This window comes from Triticum aestivum, chromosome 5B, assembly GCF_018294505.1.
Source record: "Triticum aestivum cultivar Chinese Spring chromosome 5B, IWGSC CS RefSeq v2.1, whole genome shotgun sequence".
In the NCBI taxonomy this organism is placed as follows: domain Eukaryota; kingdom Viridiplantae; phylum Streptophyta; class Magnoliopsida; order Poales; family Poaceae; genus Triticum; species Triticum aestivum.
Window position 1 is genome coordinate 632,196,892 of NC_057807.1, and position 10,201 is coordinate 632,207,092.

Consider the following 10,201-nt stretch of genomic DNA (forward strand, 5'->3'; position numbering starts at 1 on the left):
AACTTGAAAACTTCACAACACAAAACTCAACAGGAAATCTTATAAGCTCTGTTAGTGAAAGAAAACAAAACCACCACATAAGGTACTGTAATGAACCCATTCTTTATTTATATTGGTATTAAACCTACTTTATTCCAACTTCTTTATGGTTTATAAACTAATTTACTAGCCATAGATGCATTGAGATAAGCAAACAACACACGAAAAACAGAATCTGTCAAAAACAGAACAGTCTGTAGAAATCTGTAACTAACGCAAACTTCTGGAACTCTAAAAATCCTACCAAAATAGGAAGTCCTGGAAAATTTGTCTATTTAACAGCAGAAAAAAGAACCAATGCAAAAGCACGTTCCTGTGATTTAAAAAAATTATATTCATGCGTGCAATGTTTCTGTTTTTCAGCAGAATCAAATCAACTATCATCGTAGGTTATCCTATAGGTTCTACTTGGAACAAACACTAATTAAAAGATAAAAACACATCTATCCAGAAGGCAGATGCAAGATTTATTACTAAAAAGGAGCAAAAACTAAAAACATAAAGAAAAATGGGGTTGCCTCCCAACTAGCGCTATTGTTTAACGCCCCTAGCTAGGCATAAAAACAAAGATAGATCTAACGAGTGCCATCTTTGACACTAGGTTCATAAGTAGCACGCATGATATATTCATAAGGTAATTTGACTTTATTTCTTGGAAAGTGCTCCATGCCTTTCTTTAATGTAAATTGGAATCTAATGTTCCCTTCCTTCATATCAATAATTGCACCAATCGTTCTAAGGAAAGGTCTACCAAGAATAATAGGGCAAGAAAGATTGCAAACTATATCAAGAACGATAAAATCTACGGGAACCAAATTTCTATTTGCAACAATAAGAACATCATTGATTCTTCCCATGGGCTTTTTAATGATGGAATCCGCAAGGTGCAAATTTAAAGAGCAATCATCAAGATCATGGAAACCTAGAATATCACATAAAGTTTTCGGAATCGTGGAAACACTAGCACCCAAATCACACAAAGCAAAACACTCAAAATCTTTAATTCTAATCTTTATAGTAGGTTCCCACTCATCATTAAGTTTTCTAGGTATAGAAACTTCCAAATTAAGTTTTTCATCATAAGATTGCATCAAGGCATCAACAATATGTTTGGTCAAAGCTTTATTTTGACTATAAGCATGAGGAGAATTAACAACGGATTGCAACAAGGAAATACACCCTTTTAAAGAACAATTATCATAATCAAATTCCTTGAAATCTGAGATAGTAAGTTCAATATTATTAGACGCAGAGGATTCTCCAATCTCACTTTTACCAATTTTAGTATCAAGATCTAAAGACTCCGAATTTTTGGGACACCTTCTAGGCAAAGTTGATTCATCATCACTCCCATCATCAAAATTCATATTGCAAAACATAGATCTAATCGGAGATGCATCAATAACTTTAAGATCCTCATCATTATTTTCATGGAAACTAGAAGAACACGCTTTCATAAAGCCTTCTTTTTTAGCATGCAATCTAGCGGTTCTTTCCTTGCACTCGTCAATGGAAATTTCATTACTTTGAGAGACTCATTGATATCATGCTTAGGAGAAGAAGATCCAAGTTTAAGAGAATTAACATCAAGCGAAAGTCTATCAACGTTCCTAGCCAAATCATCAACTTTGAGCAATTTTTCTTCAAGCAAGGCATTAAAATTCTTTTGAGAAATCATAAATTCTTTCACACTATTCTCAAAATCATAGGGCATCTTATTAAAATTACAATAAGAATTATTGTAGGAATTTCCATAATTATTAGAGGGATTACTAGGGAACGGTCTAGCACTAAAATTTCCTCTATAAGCATGGTTTCCAAAACTATTCCTACCAACAAAATTCGCATCCATAGATTCATTATTATTCTCAATCAAGGAAGACAAAGGCATATCATTGGGATCAAGAGGAGTATTTTTAGTAGCAAACATCTTCATAAGTTCATCCATCTTTCCACTCAAAATATTAATTTCTTCTATAGCATGCACTTTTTTACTAGAAGATCTTTCGGTGTGCCATTGAGAATAATTAGCCATAATATTATCAAGCAATTTTGTAGCATCTCCTAACGTGATTTCCATAAACGTGCCTCCGGCGGCCGAATCTAAGAGATTTCTAGAGGCAAAGTTCAAACCGGCATAAAATTTTTGTATGATCATCCATAAATTCAAACCGTGAGTAGGGTAATTGCGAAGCATCAATTTCATTCTTTCCAAAGATTGGGCAACATGCTCATGATCAAGTTGTTTAAAATTCATAATATCATTCCTAAGAGTGATGATCTTAGCGGGAGGAAAATACTTAGAGATAAAAGCATCTTTGCGCTTGTTCCAAGAATCAATACTATTTTTAGGCAAAGACGAAAACCAAACTTTAGCACGATCTCTAAGTGAAAAAGGAAATAACTTCAATTTAACAATATTATTATCCATATCCCTCTTCTTTTGCATATCACACAAATCAACAAAATTGTTTAGATGAGTAGCGGCATCTTCACTAGGAAGGCCGACAAATTGATCTTTCATAACAAGATTCAGCAAAGCGGTATTGATTTCACAAGACTCAACATCATTGAGAGGAGCAATCGGAGTACTAAGGAAATCATTATTATTGGTATTCGAGAAGTCACACAACTTGGTATTATCTTGTGCCATGGCAACAAGTAATCCAACACACAAGCAAACAGAAAAACGGCAAGCGAAAAAAGAGAGGAGGAGATTGGGAAAGAGAGGGCGAATAAAACGGCAAGGGTGAAGTGGGGGAGAGGAAAATGAGAGACAAATGGCAAATAATGTAAATGCGAGGGAGATGGGTTTGTGATGAGTACTTGGTATGTCTTGACTTGAGCGAAGACCTCCCCGGCAACGGCGCCAGAAATCCTTATTGCTACGTCTTGAGCTTGCGTTGGTTTTCCTGGAAGAGGAGAGGGTGATGCAACAAAGTGTAGCGTAAGTATTTCCCTCAGTTTTGAGAACCAAGGTATCAATCCAGTAGGAGGCTCCTCAAAAGTCCCACGCACCTACACAAACAAACTGAGAACTCGCAACCAACGCAATAAAGGGGTTGTCAATCCCTTCACGGCCACTTGCGAAAGTGAGATCTAATAAAGATAGTATGATAAGATAAATATATTTTTGGTATTTTGTAAGATAGATGCAAAAAGTAAAGATGCAAATAAAAGTAGATTGAAAGCAAATATGATAAGAGATAGACCCGGGGGCCATAGGTTTCACTAGAGGCTTCTCTCAAGATAGCATAAGTATTACGGTGGGTGAACAAATTATTGTCAAGCAATTGATAAAAAAGCGCATAGTTATGAGATTATCTAGGCATGATCATGTATATAGGCATCACATCCATAACAAGTAGACCGACTCCTGCCTGCATCTACTACTGTTACTCCACACATCGACCGCTATCCAGCATGCATCTAGAGTATTAAGTTCATAAGAACAGAGCAACGCATTAAGCAAGATGACATGATGTAGAGGGATAAACACATGCAATATGATATAAACCCCATCTTGTTATCCTCGATGGCAACAATACAATACGTGTCTTGCAACCCTTTCTGTCACTGGGTAAGAACACCGCAAGATTGAACCCAAAGCTAAGCACTTCTCCCATGGCAAGAAAGATCAATCTAGTAGGCCAAACCAAACTGATAATTCGAAGAGACTTGCAAAGATAACTCAATCATACATAAAAGAATTCAGAGAAGATTCAAATATTATTCATAGATAAACTTGATCATAAACCCACAATTCATGGGATCTCGACAAACACACCGCAAAAAGAGTTTACATCGAATAGATCTCCACAAGAGAGGGGGAGAACATTGTATTGAGATCCAAAAAGAGAGAAGAAACTATCTAGCTAATAACTATGGACCCGTAGGTCTGTGGTAAACTACTCACAACTCATCGGAGGGGCAAGGATGTTGATGTAGAGGCCCTCCATGGTTGCTTCCCCCTCCGGCAGAGTGCCGGCAAGGGCTCCAAGATGGGATCTCGCGGATACAGAAGGTTACGGCGGTTGAAATTGTGTTTCGTGGTGCTCCTGGATGTTTTCGGGGTACGTAGGTATATATAGGAGGAAGAAGTACGTCGGTGGCCGCCCGAGGGGCCCACGAGACAGGGGGGCCCTAAAGGGGGGTCGCCCTCCTATCTCGTGGGGCCCTCGGAGCTTTCTTGACTTGCACTCCAGCCTCTCCGGATCAGATTTGTTCCAAAAATAACGCTCCCGAAGGTTTCATTCCGTTTGGACTCTGTTTGATATTCCTTTTCTTCGAAATACTGAAATAGGCAAAAGAACAGCAATATGGGCTGGGCCTCCGGTTAGTAGGTTAGTCCCAAAAATGATATAAATGTGTAAAATAAAGCCCATAAACATCCAAAAGGGGTAATATAATAGCATGGAACAATCAAAAATTATAGATACATTGGAGACGTATCAAGCGCCTAAATACCAATCGAGATATACTACTTCCTTACCACTTCGGGTGAGTCACACTGTCTTGTACTACAAATTCTATTTTCGCTTACTAGCTACTCCCTCTGTTCCAAAATAGATGACCCAACTTTGTACTAAAGTTAGAACAAAATTGAGTCATCTATTTTGGAACGGAGGGAGTAGATGTTAGTTAATAAGTGTATAGGGTTTAGGGTAGTTGATGAGTGTTATGCACATGCCCGCTTAATTTTTATACATGATGATACGTCTCCAACGTATCTATAATTTTTGATTGTTCCATGCTATTATATTATCTGTTTTGGATGTTTAATGGGCTTTAATATGCTCTTTCATATTATTTTTGGGACTAACCTATTAACCGGAGGCCCTGTGCCAGTTTCTGTTTTTTTGCCTGTTTTCGAGTTTTGCAGAAAAGGAATACCAAACGGAATGAAACCTTCGCGATGATCTTTCTTCGACCGAAAGCAAACCAGAAGACATGGAGTTGAAGTCAGAAATGCCACGAGGCGTCCACGAGGCAGGAGGGCGCGCCCAGGAGGGGTAGGCGCGCCCCTCATCCTCGTGGGCCCCTCGTAGCTCCATCGACGTATTTCTTTCGCCTATATATACTCTTATCATACCCTAGAAACATCAGGGGTAGCCACGAAACCACTTTTCCGCTGCCACAACCTTCTGTACCCATGAGATCCCATCTGGGGGCCTTTTCCGGCGATCTGCTGGAGGGGGAATCAATCACGGGGGGCTTCTACATCAACACCATCGCCTCTCCGATGAAGCGTGAGTAGTTTACCATAGACCTTCGGGTCCATAGTTATTAGCTAGATGGCTTCTTCTCTCTCTTTGATTCCCAATACAAAGTTCTCCTCGATGTTCTTGAAGATCTATTTGATGTAATATTCTTTTGTGGTGTGTTTGCCGAGATCCGATGAATTATGGATTTATGAACAAGATTATCTATGAATATTATTTGGTTCTTCTCTGAATTCTTATATGCATGATTTGATATCTTTGCAAGTCTCTTCGAATTATCGGTTTAGTTTGGCCTACTAGATTGATCTTTCTTGCAATGGGAGAAGTGCTTAGCTTTGGGTTCAAGTTTGCGGTGTCCTTTCCCAGTGACAGTAGGGGCAGAAAGGCACGTATTGTATTGTTGCCATTGAGGATAAAAAGATGGGGTTTATATCATATTGCTTGAGTTTATCCCTCTACATCATGTCATCTTGCTTAATGTGTTACTTCGTTCTTATGAACTTAATACTCTAGATGCATGCTGGATAGCGGTCGATGTGTGGAGTAATAGTAGTAGATGCAGAATCGTTTTGGTCTACTTGACAAGGACGTGATGCCTATGTTCATGATCATTGCCTTAGATGTCTTCATAATTATGCGATTTTCTATCAATTGCTCGACAGTAATTTGTTCACCCACCGTAATACATGCTATCTCGAGAGAAGCCACTAGTGAAACCTGTGGCCCCCGGGTCTCTTTTCCATTATATTGCATATCTTTGAATCTCGTTTAATATTTTGCAATCTTTACTTTCCAATCTATACAAAAAAATTACCAAAAATATTTACTTTATTATCTCTATCAGATCTCACTTTTCCGAGTGACCATGAAGGGATTGACAACCCCTTTTTCGCGTTGGTTGCAAGGTTCTTGATTGTTTGTGCAGATACTAGGTGACTTGTGTGTCGTCTCCTACTGGATTGATACCTTGGTTCTCAAAACTGAGGGAAATACTTACGCTACTTTGCTGCATCACCCTTTCCTCTTCAAGGGAAAAACCAATGCAAGATCAAGAGGTAGCAACCCTCGGCGTCTAAGCCTAGGGGTTTAGTCTGTAGAGGCATAGGCATTCACATTCGCAGGGCTTAGAACTTAGACAAACTCATACGATCTCAAGGTAGATCAATCTATACTTTGTACCCCATCATAATCAATATATAAGAAGTAGGACGTATGGTTTTACCTCATCAAGAGGGCCCGAACCTTAGTAAAACATCGTGTCCATACTCTTCCTGTTACCATCTAGCGCAAATCACCAAGCTTGGGACCCCCTACCTGAGGTCTCCCGGTTTTAGCACCGACATTGGTGGCCCATGCAGGTCTAGCTAGGTGATCACGAGGGCTCGATGGCAGGTCTTCGGATTAACAATTGCATCGGCTATGGAGATGTCTTCCTCCTCGACCAACCCTTTGCCTTAGGCAGCATTATACTGCATGCCAACTCCGCTGACCATCTCGGCAGGGTGGAGAACCTCCCCCAAGGCCAAGCCCTCCGGTTTGGCAACTTGGAATATGTCATGGACTCTCACGGCGAGCTTGTCTTCTCGGGATGGGTGTCAGATCGGCCCGAGGACTCTATGGACGTCGTCGCCCACAAACCAGATTCGATCTCAGAGCGGGCCCACGACAAGATCTGATCTCAGTCTAGATCTGAGCACCACCTCATTGGCTCAGGCGTCGAAGCCCTCCGAAGAGATTTCTGAGGCGACGTCAGGCCACACCTCGGCTTGATTGTAGATTGGCTCCCCCACACTGTCAAGAGATGGGAGAAGCTGATCTTTCCGCCTTAAACTAGATGCGGGACCGGATTCAAAATCGCAGCCTCTCGGAGTGACAGACCTCGATCTACGACAGGATCGAAGGTGAACCTAAAGGCACGGAAAATTTCGTCCCACCACCACCAACGAGTCACTACTATCGAGGATTTAACCAGCTGTTGGGGGATATTGCATGGAAAACAAAAAAAATATGCACACGCAAGACCTATCCATGGAGTTGTATAGCAACGAGAGGGGAGAGTGTGTCTATGTACCCTCGTAGACCGTTTAATGAAAGCATTTATTAATGTGGTTGATGTAGTCATACACCTTCACGATCCACCCGATCAAGTACCGAACATACGGCACCTCTGCGTTCAGCACACATTCAGCTCGATGACGACCTCGCCTTCTTGATCCAGCAAGACGGGCAAAGTATTAGATGAGTTGCGGCAGCACGATGGCGTGGTGACGGTGGTGATGCAACTATCTCCGCAGGGCTTCGCCGAGCAGTACAAAAATATGACCAAGGACGAACTAGAGGGAGAGGGGCGCCGCACACTGCTAGGGAATCATGGTGTGTGTTGTCCCTCTCCCTCCTCTCATATATAAAGGTGGAGGGGGGAGGGGGCATCCCCTAGAGCGCCCCAAGAAGCCGGTGGCTGCCCTAGGGCGCCTGCCCTTGCCGAACCCCCCTTCCATATTTGTGCATGGGGGAAAGGAAAGGGGGGATGGCTGCCTTTGGGGCGCCTCCCCCTTCCTTTCCTCCCTCTTTGGTGCATGGGCAAGGGGTGAAGGGGCGCACCAGTCCCCTTTTGGGCTGGTGTGCTTCCCCCTTTTGGCCCATAAGGCCCACCGCTTGTCAGTGGCCTCCCAGAACCCCTTCCGGCACTCCGATAAAATACCCGGTACTTCTAAAACCTTTTCGGTGACCAAATACTATCGTCCTATATATCAATCTTTACCTACGGACCATTCTGGAGCTCCTCGTCATGTATGTGATCTCATCCGGGACTCCGAACAATATTCGGTCACCAAATCATATAACTCATATAACACTAAATCGTCAATGAGCGTTAAGCATGCGGACCCTATGGGTTTGAGAACTATGTAGACATGAGCGAGACAACTATTCGGTTAATAACCAATAGCGGAACTTGGATGCCCATATTGGTTCCTACATATTCTACGAATATCTTTATCGGTCGAGCCATTATGACAACATATGTAATTCCCTTTGTCTCTCGGTATGTTATTTGCCCGAGATTCGATCATCGGTATCTCCATACCTAGTTCAATCTTGTTACTGGCAAGTCTCTTTACTCGTTTCGTAATACATCATCCCGTAACTAACTCCTTAGTCATTTTTCTTGCAAAGCTTATTATGATGTGTATTACCAAGAGGGCCCAGAGATGCCTCTTCGATACTCGGAGTGACAAATTCAAATCTTGATCCATGCCAACTCAACAGACACCTTCGGAGATACCTGTAGAGCTTCTTTATGATCATCTAGTTACATTGTGATGTTTGATAGAACACAAAGTATTCCTCCGGTATCCGGGAGTTTCATGATCTCATGGTCGAAAGAACATGTATTTGATATTCAAGAAAGCAGTAGCAATAAACTGAATGATCATATGCTAAGCTAACGAATGGGTCTTGTCCATCACATCATTCTCCTAATGATGTGATCGCGTTATCAAATGAAAACTCATGTCTATGGTTAGGAAACCTTAACCATCTTTGATCAACGAGCTAGTCTAGTAGAGGCTTACTAGGGGCACGGTATTTGTTTATGTATCCACACATGTATTTAAGTTTTCGGTCAATACAATTCTAGCATGAATAATAAACATTTATCATGATTAAGGAAATGTAATAATAACCCTTTTATTATTGCCTCTAGGGCATATTTCCATCACCAGCGTACCAGGCCACGCCTCTGAAAAGCACATCAACTTGAACGAAGTTGCCAACAATCTGTCACATGGCACACCGCTGATGTGGCCGAACGCTTGGCGGCTGCCTCTATCCAGGACATCTGCCTGCTAGACAGTATAAGGGATGAGGATGACCTTGACGATGATGACTATTATCTGGAGTCTGAAGACGATTTAAGCCTCAGACTCGATGACTTTGATATCCCGAGGAATCACCTAATGATCCTCGGCTGCAGGCTTTCTCCCAGCGGTTAGTTAGTACCGTCAAGTGAATGAAGTAGAAGTGTGAACAGCTTCAAGCCGATCAGGACAGACTAAATGACAAATGGACCGAGGGCCTTCGTGCCGAGCAAGAGTTCGAACAAAGAACGATCGGCAACAAGAAGCAACATCCCTGGAGTGACTCATTCCCAGAATCCAACGAGGAAGTCGTCGACACCTCGTGGTCAGTGGGTTGGGCCAAAGACCTAGATAGCTCTCCTCAAAGCCAAATAAGGCTAATGAGCAAACACTATAACCCTTCGGAGGAACGACGCTGAACCAATCCCACTTCAAAATGCTTATGATCCACGAGACAGGACGGATCCGAGCCAGGCGCTCCGTCAGGTCGTACCTACAAGTCCAGGAGCACCCAATTGTTGGACAGGCAGACACCTGGCCTGGATGGCCAAATATGGCCAAGCACGTGATCACACGTGTAATCGGGAAGTAACATCATTGCACGTCCGACACGCTGTAGCTCGGATACAAGGAGCAGCTCACCCAAGGTGTTTTACAAACAGGGTGATGCAATATCCATTCCCGATTGGGTTCAAGCCCATTAACATCAAACCATACGATGGTCGCAGTTGCACGACATACTCCCTCCCTCCCTCCCGCGCCGCCACCCGCGAGGCGGCCGGGGAGGGCGCCCCGATCTCCTCCGCTCGGCCCCCTCTCCCTCCCTACTCCCCCTCGCCGCCGCTGGAGGGCGTGGCCGGGCGAAGCCCGGTCTGCGCAGGCGGCGGCGGGGCCTCCTTCGTCCCCTCGCGCGGGTGGTCAGGCGCGAGCCAGATCCGCCGGGCCTGGGCGCCGGACTGGATGACGGGTGCGGCGGCACGGCGTGCTGCGGAGTGGTCGGGCTCCTGGCGGCGGTGCGGCGGGAGTCATGGTGGTGGTCCTCGCCTCTTGGCGCGCGGGGCTGTTCCGGGGCGGCGACGCGGG